The 16,975-nt window shown below is 34.9% G+C and overlaps 1 protein-coding gene across 9 annotated transcripts in view; it reads left to right on the forward strand.

Moving 5' to 3' along the window:
- The window catches only part of TAFA5 (TAFA chemokine like family member 5), a 470,404-nt gene that overhangs the window by 341,311 nt on the left and 112,118 nt on the right, over positions 1–16,975 (forward strand). The window contains exon 5 of one of the 9 annotated variants that reach the window (XR_005258981.1): positions 15,481–15,541. The exons of the other annotated variants lie outside the window; for them this stretch is intronic. The gene's annotated coding sequence lies outside the window, so the exon portion shown is untranslated. The remainder of the gene's footprint in view (positions 1–15,480; positions 15,542–16,975) is intronic. 9 annotated transcript variants of the gene reach the window in all.

A 16,975-nucleotide genomic window follows, 5' to 3' on the forward strand; every position in this document is an offset into this window, starting at 1 on the left:
AGGGAAGCCAGCAATTGAAGCAGAAGTGATTTGCATGACTTTTCCTCAGCAGGGTGGAATTTTCTTGTTATATTTTTCTTTTTCCATAGTAGTAGGACTGAAACCCCATTCATTTATCTTATTTACTAATGGTGGTGGGGTTTGTTCTGAGTCTTGCTAAAGATAGAAGATCAGAAATTATTGAGCTGGATTCAGTAATATGATGTTGACCAGCACTACACATTTATAATTCATCATACTGCACCCAATTATAATTTATTGTATAATGTAAGAAAAATCTAGGGTTTTCACTGCTAGTATATAATGGCAGAAGCAATTAAATTGCAGGTGGTATGGGGGAAGTTTTTTGTTCATAGAATGTGTGTAAAGTTCTGTTGCTGTGAATAAAGAAACACTTTAAAAGATCTTTAACCTTTTCAGTAAATGAACAACATCCATAAAAGTAAAGCTGAGTTCTGTAAAAGCCCATAAGATAGAGATACTATTTCTCACAAGTTATTTCCAAGTGAGTTATTCTTAAGGGGCCTAATATAAGTGCAGAAAGAAACTAATAGGTTGTATTTCTTAAATCTCTGATACTATCTGGAACAATATCCTTTAAAAATGGTATTCCATTACGAGACAATAAAAAGATGAAAGAATAAGATAACTGCACTAAAGGTTATTAACCCCGTAAAATAGGATGCATTTCTGGTTTTGTAGTGTTGATAGTACATGCTCCAGTAGAATATTTTGGTCCAACTGTGCCTCTTAAAACCAGAAATCTTCCCATATCTCTTTCAATTGCCACCATAAAATTATGTACTTGCCTGCACTGGGCCTCTAGAGGGGACTCCATAGTGTAGATGACAAGAGTTGGAAGTGAACTGAGGGTTTGGAAAGGGGCAAAAAGTATTAATGCATTAATACAAAAGTTATTAATATCACTACACATGCCAATACCCTCCTAAAACTTTTCCAGAACAGGAAAAATCTCTGTGAAAGTTTCCTGGAAAATCTTAGATTTTCTTGCTTCTTCTGTTATCCCTGCAATGTCATCTGCCAACTCAGTCAGGTTTCAGGTTAGATGGTTATTGTCCCAGACAGACAGTGGTGCTTCAGTTAAGGGCATGCTGTAGATCCCCATTGCTGCTTAATGATGAACTGCATCTTAAATTTCAGAAATAGCATGAACAGTTCTGAGTCCTCTGAAGATAACACAGACCTGATAAGGGTTAATCAGAGAGTTTTCAGCTAGACACTTGGGTCCTTTGAATTGGGTCTTCATACAGAGAGGACAGTGACCCAGTGATCTAAGGGGCTGCTGCTCTTTGAGTTCTCTGCCTCCCATAGAGCCTGAGCAAGCTGAATTACTTGACTCGACCACAGGAGCAATTTGATCTTTCTGGGAGGAAAGATTTGTCTTTTGTAATCTTATGGAACCATTTCCTCTAAAAATTAGGGTGAACATGAAAAATGCAGAAAGTGCAAGAAATATGTAACCAATATGAGACATCCAGCAGCTATAGTTCCTTTCATTTAAAAAAAGTTTGTTTTGCTACTTTATTTGCTCGGTTGAAGCTACCTTTCTCTTGCCTAGTGGTGCACACTGGTCTCTTGATTGAGATTTTATTGCTGAAAACATTTTCAGAAATAAAGATTTCAAAATATTTTGTTAGAAAGGGCCCATCATTATTTGCAATCATTTTAGTAAAAGTGCTTTTTAAAATAGCAGACAGGGATGTATCTTATATGTCATTGGTAATGCATGGTAAAAAGGCAAATAAGGAAGAATTTTATGAGCCAAGGACTAGATCTTCCATTAATTTATATGAAGAATGACACATGCACATTAAAATTATTTTTGGCGTACATTTCATTTTTTGTCCTTGGAAAAGTATGTGATGTATCTGAAACATGATTTTAAAAAAGAAAAAAACGCCTGAGTTACAAAAGATAAGTAGTAGAAAAATCTGTAATAGTAATAAATTGGTTTTCAGACTGATCTTATGATTAGATATTAGCTTTGTAGGTTACCCAAATGTATGGTGATAGTTCTTTGCCTGGGAAGTGTGTGGGAGAAGGTGTGAGATCCCACACCTGACAGGGTGTGGAATATACACATGGAGATGGCTAGGAAGAGACCACTCTGAGATGGTTTCTGTTGAATAGAAGGGAAAGGTGGGCAAACAGCACAACAAGTAGAAAAATCAGCATCTGATCAACAACCTGCTCAATATCCAGTCCACTAGCTGCCCCTGCAATGCTGACAGCTGCAGTGGCCCATGGAAAAGTGCTTTTGTACAAGGTGTCCCTGACATTTTTTTGTTTCAGAACTAGTTTGCCAAGGTTAAGAGCTTAAAATCTCAGTGATTTGGTTACAAATTCCTGAATCTAAGTGCTCACTTTTGGCACAGTGGCTTTGTTGTATTCGGAAGTTTGCAAATGCTTAACATTTTGCATTCAGGTTTTCTGAAATAGAAGCAGTTCATTTTTGTGAAGCAAAAGAACGCCTGGGGCAAAGGATGTGGACAAAGCAGAAGAGCAAAGAGACGAAAAACCTTGTGGATGACAGATTGCTGCCACATGGCTCTGTGGAAATAAAGAACTGCAAATTAAAGAGGTTGTCAACAGTTGTTAGTCTGTAGGACTTTGCAGAGGAGTTTCTGTTTTGTTGAATGAACTTTTGCAGATCTGAAATGGATCTGAACTGTCTGTTTTAAAAATGTTCAGATGGACAGATTATAGTGTCAAATCACAGATCTGTTACTAGTAGTTAAGTTATACACTCCACTCTCATTAGGGGAAGTCTATAGTTAGTTTTTCAAGCTGAATAAAGACTAGTATTTAATTTATTAATACAAATGGATATTGAGTAAAACAGTTCAACTGATGCAAAAATCTGGCAGTTGAGTATTAAGCTGAGCTTTCTTGTAAGGTCTGAATGGATGATGTTTATCATTGTATCTTTGTGAAAGCACACTATGCATATAATTGTAATATATTTTCATTTTACATCAAGAGTTGGCACCCTTCAGAATATATTTTCATTTTTGGCAGATTTTTTTTTTCCTCTAAGAGTCAAGAAAACATTTTCCCAGTTAAAAGTTACCCAAACAACAATGTCCATCTAAATAAACAGGGACTTACTATTTGCCAGGGATAGTCAACAGCAATGGTTTCAGAACCTCTGCATGTTAGTGTACACACAGGTATGTCTTTCATCAGCTTCAATAGATTGTTCCATGTTTAAAATTCCACTGTTCAGTATGGACGAATGAAATGAAGAAATGTGAAAAATGCCAAGGGAGGTGATGCTGTAGTCTAGGTTATTTATCTTGGAGTCTCCCAGAACAATGAGTGACTGTCTGATGAAGGTAATTTCTTGTTTTACGTCCTGGGCTAACAGATTACTTGAACGGCTAAGCATCATATTTCCATCTTCTCCCTTTTCATGTTCTATGCTGATATGCTGTAATAACACTCATTGGCTTCTCATTAAATGCAAAATAAGTGAAATACACTGTTTTATTTATTGTACCAAATGAAGCAAAAAAAAAAAAAAGGCTGTTTTATTCTTCATGATGTGAAAAATGTTTAGGGGTTCTAAATCACTGCAGATGTTAGCAGATTTGTACCATGTAAATTTGGTATGTTAATGATGTTCAAAATGTTCTAATCAGTGTTTATTCTGTCATATTTTATTTATATTTGTTTTTCAAAATATATGTGCATATGGTACAGGAACCTTGAAAACTCATAAGGCAGTCAGATTGAAATACAGGCTTTAAGTTAAATACAGAGATATGTGTTTTAATTAAAGTGGTTTATAAATATATATTATGGATACTTTGAGAAGTCCTTCTAATTTGTTTAACACAGTAGTAATTTTAAATATTCCATCTTCAATGCTAACAGAAGTCTCTTTCAGCATAAACTGGCCAGTGAGCTTGCTAATGATCCAGGAAAAATACACTGACATTCTTTAAAAATACCTAAGAGATAATATTTACAATTTTTTATTCAAACTTCTAAGCTGAGCTCTTGGAAACTTTTCAATATGGTTCAGGCTGTGAATATAAACTTTTATAGCTTAGATTGCAAGGAATATGGATGATACCCATTAGGTTGCTTCCTAGGAGTTAAACACTGTGTTTTCCCTTGCTTTTTAGATTAAGACTGACCATAAAACTGTTAGCAGTCTTCTGGGGAGTTAAGTGGAATTTAAGTTAGGCACAGTAGATCATAGAGAAGCTTAGGCAGAAGAAAGACAAGGTTCTCCCTGGAGCACATGCTTCCCAGTGAATCAGTGTCAATGCACACACACTGATATTTAGTAGAAAAACACAGGGAAAGTTGAGATAAAACTGAGAACTGGCAAGAGTGGAATGCTTTCAGGTCAAGGTAAAGCTGGATGTTAAGATATATCCAGTGTTAGATATCTGAATATCATTTTAGGCATCATTTAGTTTAGTCTACTATTCCTAGAAAGAGAAGTATTTCATTTTGTGTTCTGAGTATTATTGAACAGCTATACCTTTGAATCTCTTCCACAGGCATTGAATCACAGTAAGCCTAAGTGATACACAATTCATACACAGAACTTGCTAGTAAATTTTGGCATCCTAAATGTGTTTTTTGAAAAAGAAGCAACCACTAAAGACTTCAGCATTGTTCAGCATTTTTATACTCAGCTCTAACACAGAAGTACAGAATATATATTTGTGGCCAAAAAGAAAAAATAAATTTCTTCTCATTTAATGGGCAAGTATGCTACCCATTGCAGTTTGAAATCTATTCTGTTTTGTGTGAAAGAAATTATTTACTGTTTACCTCCTCATATACACAGTTCTGTTGGAGGATAGGAAGAGGTTTTTGGTTGGTTTTGGGTTTTGCTTATTTATTTTTTATCTTTGTAGTCTTTATCAAGAGCTTATTTTAGGCATCTTCTTAAAGATTATGTACATAACTGTCAAATATTAACTTTTTTTGGTTTTTTTTAACTGTACAAATTAATTTACTGAGGGTTAATGTATGGAACTTGGTCAGGGCACGTGACAACAGTATTTATGGTGCAAACCCTAGAGATGCGTTTATTTATAGAGTCTGTGAATTAAACCATGATACCACAGAAATCAGAGGAAGTCTACCTGCTCCCTTCATCAAAATCAAAACTTTATCTTAGACTGAAGAGCAGTACAGTCCATCCAGTGTCATGTTGTATTTGTCTTTGTGAGACAACAGAAGGTGTGGTGTTAAAATAAATATGTCAATAATGGTGTTTAAGGAGCAAAACTGATGGGGAGATGGATTTGCTGAAACCTAATTGCAGTCACAGAGACTAAACTGAAGCAGGAACTTGCAGAACTGAACTACATGTTTTAAAGCCTATGAGAAGGTCATATTTTTTCTTCGGCAAGTTTGATGTAACAGCTATAGCCATCTTTGGATCTCTCCTGAGCTAACACTACAGTCACTTGCTCAGCAGATAACCTCTGCAGACCATGACTTTAATAACATTTTAAAGGCAATATTTGTATAAAGATGAACACTTTCATAACAATTTCTCCAGTGAATGAGAAGCACTCAGACCGTTTGCATTGTTTGGTTTCAAACAGAAGTATCTTTCTAATCAACTAATGAAGAATAATTTAAGAATAACACTATTTTGATTTTTTTTGGTTGTCTTCTTTATTTTTCATTTTTGCTAGTTTGGACTTCTTTTGTTACATTGAAAGGCATCTTTGGATGTTTCTAATTGAGGGTTTTTAGTGTAACCATCATTGCTCTTACCATAGTGAAGGGAAAATGCAAATAAATATCTCTAATAAGCCTCTTTGGTTTTTTCTGTATACCAAACAGGTTCTCATCCTGTATTATTTACTACTGTTCTACTGCTCCACAGCTGTCTTCTGTATAACAGGAGATGAAAAATCACACATCATATTGTGGGAGAGTGGCTATAAGAACACTTGAGAGAGAACATGAAAATATTAAAAAATCCAGGCTAATCACATAAGGAGTACATGATCTAAGTGCTTCCCCTAGAATTCCAGATAATTTTGTTTGCTCATGTCAGCTGTTAAGATGAGTTTGAGTACTTAATTTGCTCGGAAAGAATAGTACTGTCTAGAGATTTCATTCATGGTTTCTCATCTTTGCAAATAGGGATTGGCTTTCCGTACCTTAACATGTAAATATATGGTGCCCTGGCACCAGCCCAAACTGGTAATATCCTGGGCTGTTGGTAGGACTTAGAATTATCTACAAGATTCTGTGACTTTTCTGGCTATTCCTCTGCTTGTTAATAAGTGAACTTATAGAGATGTTGGTACAACACTTTCAAGCAAACAGACAAATACCAAGTTCCAATTCTCTTGTTTTCATTTCCAGTTGTCACTGTTGTGCTTTTGATACATATTTAGAACGTTTTAGTATTCCACTGGTCAACTCAGTCCTCCATGACAACCAGAAATCAAATAAGCAATGAACTGAAGTCTGGAAAATTTTGAAATGCAGTCTTGTACAAGAGGAAAACACCCTGGTTGTTTGCTCTCCACAACTGTCAGTTTGAAAACCCTAAAACTTTTTTTTCTCATCATGTGAAGAATTTGCACACTAACAAATTGAGAGAATTCATTGTCTAATACATTTTGGATATCTTTTTTTCTGTATATCATCATGGGGTTTCACTGCAAATTTTTATCTTGACCAAGATATCACAATTGCAAAGAGAGTGTAAGTGTTTAGAGAACAGTGTTTTATTACTGCAGAGCACACAGTTTGGGGAATTGATCATTTTTCTTCTCTCCCCCTGTGGTTCAGCTTTTGGCAGGTCGTCTTGCTGCACACAGAGACTGATTGATCTCTCACCACGCGAAAATGGCAGGTGCTTGTTAAGCCCCCAGTGGGACTTACTTCAGTCTGCCGTGATTCCTTTCTTCATACAGTATTGTTAATAGATGCCATCTTTTGGTCTCTTAATCGTTAACCAGCAAGCAGAATTGAACCTCTTCAATATTTGCAGCATTGCATGTTTTAAATATGGCACTTTGGTGCATGATTGCAGTGAGTGCACTGGAGTTTAAAAGCAAATGATCATTTCCCAAGAGATAATTTGCTGTTCAAATTATCTGTAGTCCACATCCTACAGAAAAAAAAAAAAAAAAGCCTGAATAGACAAGATTTTAACTCAGCATATTACCTTCCCAAATGACAAAATCAGAATGGATGCTATGTTTTTAAAGGGCTGCAGACTCATGAATAAAGAAACTTACTTCTTGACCCAAGAAAAATGAATCTTTGTTTAGGAGTTTTTGCAAAAAATGTTCCTAAATCATAGATCTGTTTATGAAATATGGGTTTATGATGCTCATTTTGTTGGTGAATTGTTGTTGGTGGTTGTTGGTGAATTAGCCTTGTATTTTCTCTGAATCATTCACTGAGTTAATTTGCCCTCTAATATTAGAAGCACCAATCAGTTAAGTTGTTCTGTAGGTTATTAGTTTGGAGAAGACAATCATGTTATCAAACAATGTTCTAAAAAGCATTATTTTAAATCATCAGGTGGGGAGACTCAAAAGTAATACTACATAAATGGTTCTAAAAGACATTGGTTAGAAAATTTAACTACACTCCTGAGGCAAACTTGTCTATCATCAGTGCCATCGCTGCCAGTCATCGCTGCCAGTCATGTTATTATACCTTTGTTTACTGGATAGGAAAATGCAAGATAGAAACCTGTATAGATCTCTACAGGCTGTGGCTAAGTCCCTTCCTCCCCATTTTTTTTCCTTTGATCAGGAAAGTTGGACTTTCTGAATTGCACAGAAGGTCTGTTTTCATTCCTTTAATTAATTTCTCTAATATTTTCTGAAACCTCTCAATTTTACTGGTGATATTCTAGATGACAGTTTTAGCAGAACTGAACAGACTTTTTGGAAATTAGCTGTGTCTTGGACTGCAGTGCTCTAGTGACTCAATAGTGAAGATCCTCCCTTTATATGCATTTGATAAGTCTCTTACAGGAAAGTGATATTCAGCGCAGTCCCAGTCTCACAGCACTTTGCAGAGTTTTTCTACCCCAGAATCTAGTATCACATCCATTCATTTTTTATTCCTATAGATATAATTTTACATTGGCCATACTAATTTTCCTTTTTTTTTTCCCTGAAATTTTTCCTGTTCACATTTTATTGACCAGTCACAATTGTTCTGTAGCAGAGATCAGACCTGCTCATTTACCTGGCTATACTCCTTGTGTTACCACATATTTTATCACAGGTGATGTTAGATGTGCTTGTGTTGCAAGTTTCTTACATTTATGGTTAAGAATCATGTGACCAGGAAGTGACCTATTTTCAAGAGAAAAAAGTTTAAAAGGTTTCCAGAAGCAGTCAATGAAACTTCTGTGTTTGTATTTGCAATTTTTTTAGAAAGCCAGCTAGCTAGTTTTAATGTTTCCTTTTTTTTTTTTTTAATGTAGATGTCCTTCAAATAAACCCAATCTCCAAACTGAATATAATCAGCGTTTCGATTGGATTGCGAATTCCTTTGCATGCATGGAAGAAATGTAAATGCTATGAAACGAAAGTTTATGTACAGTGCATATTTCTTTATGATCTGATTTAACAGCCAGCTGAGTAGGAACACAGTTACAATTAAAAATATCCCGTCTTCTACTTTTTAGAAGCTGGTAGAAGAAACTTCTTCCTTTGTAAAATTAAAAAAATCACATTATGACTTTTAGTAATTAAGAGCGTGAGAGAACAATTATGATTGGTTGCAGGCTGTTAGTATTTTCTCCATGAGGTTTTTAGAGATGATTGATGTGTATAAAAGCTTCATCTAACGACTAAGAGGAATCTAGTTCCACAAGTGGTGCTCCTTTCTAAGATGATAAGTTTAGATTTTCCTATTTTTAATATAAAGAACAGATTTTTAGACATCTACATTAATATTGATAAAGTAGTTAAGCTTTTAGTTTTGCAGTTGGAGTACCTCATGACTTCAGCATAATTTTACAACTTATCACACACTGGGTTTTTTTGATGGAAAGTAATAGAAAAAATCAGAGCATTAGTCCATGAGAGATATTTTATCCATGCTTAGTGTTGCAGTAGCAGTAGAGAAAAACCTGTGCAAAATTCTTGAGGACTACTTAGGGAATCTTGGCTTTCCTATGCCTGTCCATCCTGATTTTATTATAGGAAAATCTATATCTTTAGATGGCTACCCATGACTGTGAGAAAGTCAATAAAATATATAAATTAATCTACCAGATCAAAAGTAAGAAAATGTGAAACTTTCAACTCACAGTTAAAATATAAGGAATTGAAAAACCTCCTCAATGGGGCTCATCATTTCATGAGGATCAGTCTCACTTTCTTGAAGAGAAATAACAGGAGGAAATATTTCTCTTACTTTGCAAAAAGCATTTGCCATCAAATTATGACATTAGAAATGTTTGCCTGTCTATGCAGATTTTCAGATTAACACCAATGAAGGTCAGAGTCACAACCATGGTTACTGTTATTTTTGTCGACTTATGTGCACAGAACTCCTCTATGGAATTTCCGCACAAGGTCACTCATGAAATTGAAATTCATCATTCTCTTCCATGATCCAAAATATCCAAAATAACAACCACTCCTGCCATCAGTTAAGTCCAAAGTACACTTGCAGAGTGAGTAACATTTTGAATGTTAATACAGATTTGTAAACATTTGGTACTGAAGAGAAACACAGACATGCAAAAGCATGTAGAAAAATTGATATTCTTCAAAGAGACAGAAAAGACAGACCTTGGCACACATAATTACAAATCCTACTAAGCCAAATTTTTAGATCTTGTCTTGATTTATTTCATGCTAATGATCATGAGAACTGGCCTGAATGAGGGCTACATATAATTGGAGTTTTCTCTTTGAAATCTGTTCCCTTTTCATCTACTAAATCAAATGAATGAGTCTGGATTTTCTTTCTTATGATATGTGTCATTTTTCAGGTACCTGAGCTCAGAGTTGTGTTGCTAGTGGGACTTCTGTGTGCCAGTTTTGTGACTCCACAGTATCTTAAATTCTTAGAGGAGAAATTAGATTTAAAATGGAGAATGAGGAGATGCATGGATCTTGGGGCTGAAATTCTCTTGTAAATTATGGAGAAAAGACTCTTTTTCAGTCCAGAAAAGACTGGGATAGAATGAGCTCTGTTCAGGTTAATGTGGAGACACTTTTCCTGAATTCTTGAAAATTTCTTGTCTTAAGTATTTCTCTCTAGCTGCATTTCAAATACAAACCTTTTATTGACAAAGTAAAAGAAATGCCTTTATTTTGATTTAATAACACATCATTTGAGTAGCAGATTAGTGTTTTAATACCAGAGAGGCTGCTGTAGCAATAAAACAAAAGATGTATTTTAAAATCCTTGACCTGGATGAAGATGTCAATCTCCAGTAACTTCACACTATTACAGCATTAAGGAAGTTTTCTCATTTTTAGCAAACAAAATAAAGTTAATATTTTTACCTTTCATTTGTAATTGCTGTGGCTTTTAAAGAATATTTTTTCCCTTGGATTAACAAAGATTTTATGATTCTATTAATTACACTCTTTATTTAGATAAAAATTTTGTTAACTCAAGTTAACAAACTCAACTCAAGTTTTGAGTGTTTTGAGAATTTTGAGTATTTTGAGTATTAAGAAAAACACAGAGATTTTAACTTTTAGGGTGAAAATCTCACCTGACAGTGATTGATCAAGCTAACATCCATCCATGCTCCAGTTCGGGACAACACAGGAGTAGAGAACTTTGTCACTACATTCCCAAAAGCTATGTATGGTAATTGACAACATTAGTATCAATTCTTCACAAAAGTGTGTTTCTTATAACCATTTTAAATGTATAAATGGTAAATAATTTAAATATATTACAGCATACATAACTCTTCATTCATCAGCAGCCTTTTTCAATGCAAGCTCTTTTATTTCATGCTAGACAAGGCAATGCCTGTGAAGTGCTTAGCTCAGTAAATAAAGAGGGATGATCTTCTACAGGAAAGTAAATCTTGCTCTAAGGTATAATCAGTACTGTATTGTTAGTGCAAATCCAGCTTATGTGCAACAATGCTGGAATCTAGTCAGCTCACTGGTCCCTTCAAATATAAGACCTTTTTCATCTACAAAAGGAACAGCTCTTAATAATTTTATCCTCCTAATCTTTTGAGTCTACCTCAAAAATGCCTGCTACATTTCTATTTTAACAAATGCACAAGATGGGCAGTAAATGTGCTCAACGTGCTGCATTCTGCAGAGCCATTAGGACACATCTCTATGGTAGAACATACATACTCTTTGCAGTACTGGGAATTTATTTTGATTTCACCTGAGGCAGCAGGATTGTATTCTGGAAAAAAATTAGAATGTTAAGTTATTTGATTTTCATCTCCTTTGAGCATTTTATACTCAGGAATTGTTAGTGGTGTTCATTTTAAAGCTGAACAGTGGGATTAAGTACTTCATGTCAAACACTGGGATTGCTTTCACGAAACAGAAACAAAAAGATGTGATTCCAAACTAATTTCTGAAATCAGGAGAACCAACAAAATTTTTTAGAAAATGAAATTACCTTTGAAATGTAATGGAATTTTATTGTTTGAAGCTTAAATCCTGATAAAATTTTTCATTCTACCTTACCTACTTGCACTGTTTCTGTGCTTATTATGAACAGAAGTCACCCTTAAGAGATCAAGACCTGCCAACACGTCTAAATACAGCAGAATACCGTAATTGCTTTTCTATTCTAGGTGTAGAATTGGGCTTTAACTGCTGGCAAATTCAGATTTTTAATGGTGCCTACTCTAAGTAGCAGCCTTTCAATTTTATGCACTAGGAAAAAGCTGCTGATATCCTGTTCTAGCAACCTAGGTATAAAAGAGCATTTTGAAGTGCCACATGAAATAAGATAGCAGTGAATAATAAGCTAGAAAATATGCTTAAGGAATCACTTTAGTATCATTGCCATGTACAAATTATACAGGAAGAGCTGAGGGCTGGCATCTGTTTTTCAGCTTACTTCTGTGCACTGCAAGCTTAGTATTGTTGTTTGCCTACAGCTATTTTTTGCACTTATTAAGTATCAGTCAATCATACAGCTCCTAAACAAAAGAAAACCATTTGGTGACTGAATTTGCTGAGATGACTCTCCAAAAGTTCAAATTATGGTTTTCATAACCAAGGTAAAAAATAACCAAAACAAAACAAACAAACTTCCTACATTTCTTCTAACATGTAAACATATATGATTTTTTTTAATCTCACAATATGTCACTAATAATGCTTTGTAACTTAACAGATTGACTAACGAGAAGGAGGTTTGATGTTAGATAATCAACAACATTTCTTGTTTGAAATTGCCTATAATTATATCTGGGTTTGCTTTATCCATATTTACCCAGGAATATCTTCTATGAGATACAGACTGATGTAAATTACTTCCAAGGAATCTATCCTGATTCCAATACATTTTTGCTTTTTCATTGGTTCTTCCTGAATGGAGCCACTTGAGAGGTTAGAAGATGTCATACATTTTCAGTACATTAAATTTTGAAAATATTTTTGAGAACATTATTGCCTGGTCTTCAGTCATAGAATTTCAGGCTTTTTCTGGTGAGATGGGTGAGCCATGTGGTTATCCTCATGCAATGCAAGGTTATAGCCACCTCTGATCTTTCAATTCTGTAAACTGCAAACTGAACAAACCTCATATGCAAGATGTATATACTAAAATTATACTGCCTCGCTAATGACTCTTAAAAATATCTGCTTACATTGAACCTAAGCTAAGCCCAAAGACCTTTATGTGGGAAAGGCAACAGAAGTAGATTCTATTTAAAATTCTCAGTACTGTTGGCTTGCAGTATAATTCAAATTCCCCACTTTCCTGGACCTCAATATCACAATTTATCTGTTCAGTGCCTGTCTTCCTAGAGTGATGGAGAAATCTCCTCAAGAGCTGATGTATCACGAAAAAGTGATACTATGATTTGGAGAGCTCCTTCAGCTGCCGTTCAATGTGACAGTTTCTTTCTAAACAGTCTGGGTTTTGTTTTCAAATGTGAATCAGAAAGAACTGCAATCTTGAAATCAGCATGGTTAAATTGCCTAATTAAATTTGATATGCGGGTTTAGTTTTCAGTTGTTGACTAGACTCCTGTAGAGTGAGAGAGACATGGTTTAATTGCACATTAGGCAAGTTGTGGATGAAAAAGACAGACAAGGAATTGGACTCAGTGAAGTGCAGATATCAAGAATCACATTTAAATTCTATGGAGTGAAACCAACCCTAGCAGTGAGTGATTTCTCTCATCCATAAAGTACCTAGTATATGTGGGTAAATTATAGTTTCCTGTTAGTTTTTGGCTGCAGAGGGAGCCTGAATGTGACTGTCTGAGAATAGAAATAAAGTGTAGATAATGTGAAGTCTAACTTTAGGCAAAATATAATGAAATACATCATGTAGAAGACACCCATAGTCCTTCCAAAATATATTAGGTGGAAAAAGGCACAGCACTGGTATATTAATCTACAAATCAGAGTCTGTATAGGCAAAACAATGCAAGGGCTGGATCTGACCTGTCCACAGAAGAGACGGACTTAATAGAGAATAGCATGACTGCTATGCAGATCCTGCACTTTTATTTCCTATTAAGAAATCTAATCCTGGGAAGATTTTTTTTTAATTAGATCAATATCCAGGTCTTAGAAAGTTTAACTGCTTTTCACTCTTTAATGATTCTAATGCTGATGAACAAAAGGATGAAATAACTGGTGCTACTTTGTGAAGAATCAGAGATAAAATGTCAATATCTTTAATAAAAAAACAAAGCATCCTGCAATTTCTCACTTATGACATGTTTTCAAACATTTTTCATGACATCATGATTAAAACAGGACATGATTCTTTGGCCCTCACTAATGATTAACTGTTCTGCTGGTTAAGCAGATTTTCTTCTTTTCTGCTAGAGTAACAAAGAGGAATTTGGTTTAAGCTTAACAGTAATTGTGTCAAGAAAGAAAAAATTATTTAATGTAGACTTTCCTATGAACTATTATAATGTCATTTCTTACAGACTTAACCAAATTACACTTTTATTTAAACTGAAAACAATGAGAGAACAGAATGATGATGCAAAAGAAGGTTGTTCTGTGCAAAAAATAAAGACTGAAGATCCAGAACAATTTTTTTCCACTCTCTGAGATTATAACTTCAAATATTCTTTTCACGAATAATAGCTAAAAACAGTCCATACAAAATCATGGATTTTACATTGGAGTGATTCCTTTGAATGATGACTTTTAAAGAGGAAATCTGATGGAAAAATACATTATAATCATGTTGATAATTTTAAAATCTATACATGATCATGGCAGTCAGAAATTAGAAGGTTAGAAATGAAAGTTAGTCAAATCTTCCTGCTCATAGTCTTAACATTTTTGCATTTTCCAGTTACAGCTTTGGTTTAGAGAAGGAAAACACACAGCAGTCAAACCATTCAGAGCTAGAGTGCTGAAGAAAAGCTGCAATAAACAGGGGAAAAGACAGCCTTTCTAGAAAGCTGTAGGTTTCAATGCAATTCAAAGGTGTTTTTTATTGATGCTGCAATATCTAGTTCAAAAGAAAAGGGGTGTCAAGAAAAGAACTGTTAATTCCAAGTAGCAGAATCATCCACTGCCCACGGCACTGGGGCCTGCTGTGCATGTGGCTGCAAGGAGAGCTGCAGCCTCAGGATGCAGCCATGCAGCTGCTCATGCCACAGAGCACCTGTGATCAGCAGTAAAAGTGCAATCCCTAATTGACTCTAGGCTGGTCTGAAAAAGCCATTTTGGTCCAAGGAAAATAACATTCTGTCCTGTACTCTCTCAACAAAGGAGCATAGCAATAGATATCAACATAGCAATCAGCTATCAACATAGCATAGATATCAACAACCTTTCTCTGCGGCATCAACTTATGTTGCTATCACATAAAAAATAAAAAGCTAACAAACTGCACTAATCAGTCCTGCTCAGGTGGAAGCAATGACAGGCAAGTGTTTACATGGATTGCTTGATGACAGACCTGGAAGGGAAACAGTGGAGTTCACACCAATGAAGAAAGCAAGAACAAAGGGAAATGAATTTAGTGAAAATGTTATTGGTGGTTTTTAAAAAAAACTTTGCAGTGTCTTGAAATCACAGAAGCATTTGAGGAGTTGTTGGAAATACCTGTATACACCAGAATACCAGGTCTCATTTAAGCTTTTTAAGTCTTATCTAAGCTTTTTAACTTGCAGAATTTTTGAAAGCAGTTTGTGTTTGCTTTTGTTTTGGGTATTGGTTTGGTTTTTTTTTTTTAGTTTTGAGGTGAATTCTTTTTGGTTTTCTTTTTAGGGAGGGGGGTTTGTTTTGTTGTTTTTTTGGGTTTTTTTCTTTTGATATGTGAATGCAGAATATGCTTTGGCAGGAGTAAAGTTGAAGACACAGTAAGATCATCAAACACCGTCCTTTTCCTCTAGTTATGTTTGGTGAGTTTATCTTTTTCTTAGAGATTTACATTTTTTAAATGTAAAGTTTTTTTCAGGTTGCTTCACAAAATATATATGGCCTCATAGAAATTCTGTAACATGTTGTGACATATATTACATCATCTGCTTTGTCCTTCAGTAATATTCTGAAGGACAGTAAAAATACAAAAGGAAATGTACAGCTCTTCTGCATCACTGCAATAATTAAGCCCAGCAAAGTGGCTGCTAAGATTGCCTTACTAATGCCAGGGGCCAGTTGGTTCCCAGCAGCCTTAAAAAATTAAGAAGAGAAGGTGACAAAAAGGTGGAGAAAAGCATGCATGACTTCAAATGATAGGCCTCTCTCAACAGTCGGCTTTTGGCATTCCATGGTCTGTATTGCACCAGCTGACCTCTCTTCAAAAGGAGTCACAGCTCTGGAGAGGCCATGCCAGAGGGGGAGCGCTGTCATTTTTTGAAAGGGTTATTGAAGGCCACTTCAGTAGATGGAAAAATGAATGAGAATTTCAGAACCTGGCTTAATGGGGTGATTTGTGCGACAATTACTCTTAAGAAAATATTTTGGGAAAAAAAATCCAGAAGGAGTCTAGTATGATATAATTCCATCATAAAGCTGTACTTTGGAACAGAACTTCTTTCCACGAGTAACAGCATTTATCATTTCAGCCATAAGTGTTTATAAAACCTATGGGGTGCAAGAATAATTATTTCTCCTTTTTTTTCTTATATATAAATTTCCACTTGTCTGTGCTATAGGTATAGCATACCTATATCTTTGTTATTAAATTATTTTTAAAAGACGCCTGACAGTTTTGTAAAATAATCTATACTTTAATTACAAGGGAATTTCATGTTATGATTTTAATGTATGAACTGTCATTGGAATTTAAAATGCCTATGGCAATACAAACATTATTCAATGACTAGTGCAAATTATAAACACAACCACTTTTCTACATTTGCTTTAGGAAAAAAAAATCTTAATTTACTGACTTTAGTTCTTTTCTCTCTTTACTGAAAGCTACCACGACATGAACTCTTAAAAGTGATTCAAGTATCATGGAAAAAGTAGTTCATATTAAGGAAACTTTAAAATCAGGCTGAAAATATGTGGTGCATGTGAAAAAATCAAGACGTATTAAAGGTACTGAATTTGACTAGATGTAGGAATAGTGAATATTTATCACATGAGATTTATAAAATATTACAGACATAGCTTTAAATTATTGCAACTAAAAATAAAACTTTTTTACACAGTGGGTGAGGTAACTAAAATAAGACAGCAAATAAAAGACATGCCTGAGATTGAGGGAAGGCTGCTGTTGGAGGAGAATTTGCATTTTGAATACCAGGGATCCAAGAAGAGCTGAGCACCATCACATCCACATTTAGTAAAAATTTAGTATCCATACTTTCTTGAAATAAGAATGCATA

This window comes from Motacilla alba, chromosome 1A (genome assembly GCF_015832195.1).
Source record: "Motacilla alba alba isolate MOTALB_02 chromosome 1A, Motacilla_alba_V1.0_pri, whole genome shotgun sequence".
In the NCBI taxonomy this organism is placed as follows: Eukaryota; Metazoa; Chordata; class Aves; order Passeriformes; family Motacillidae; genus Motacilla; species Motacilla alba.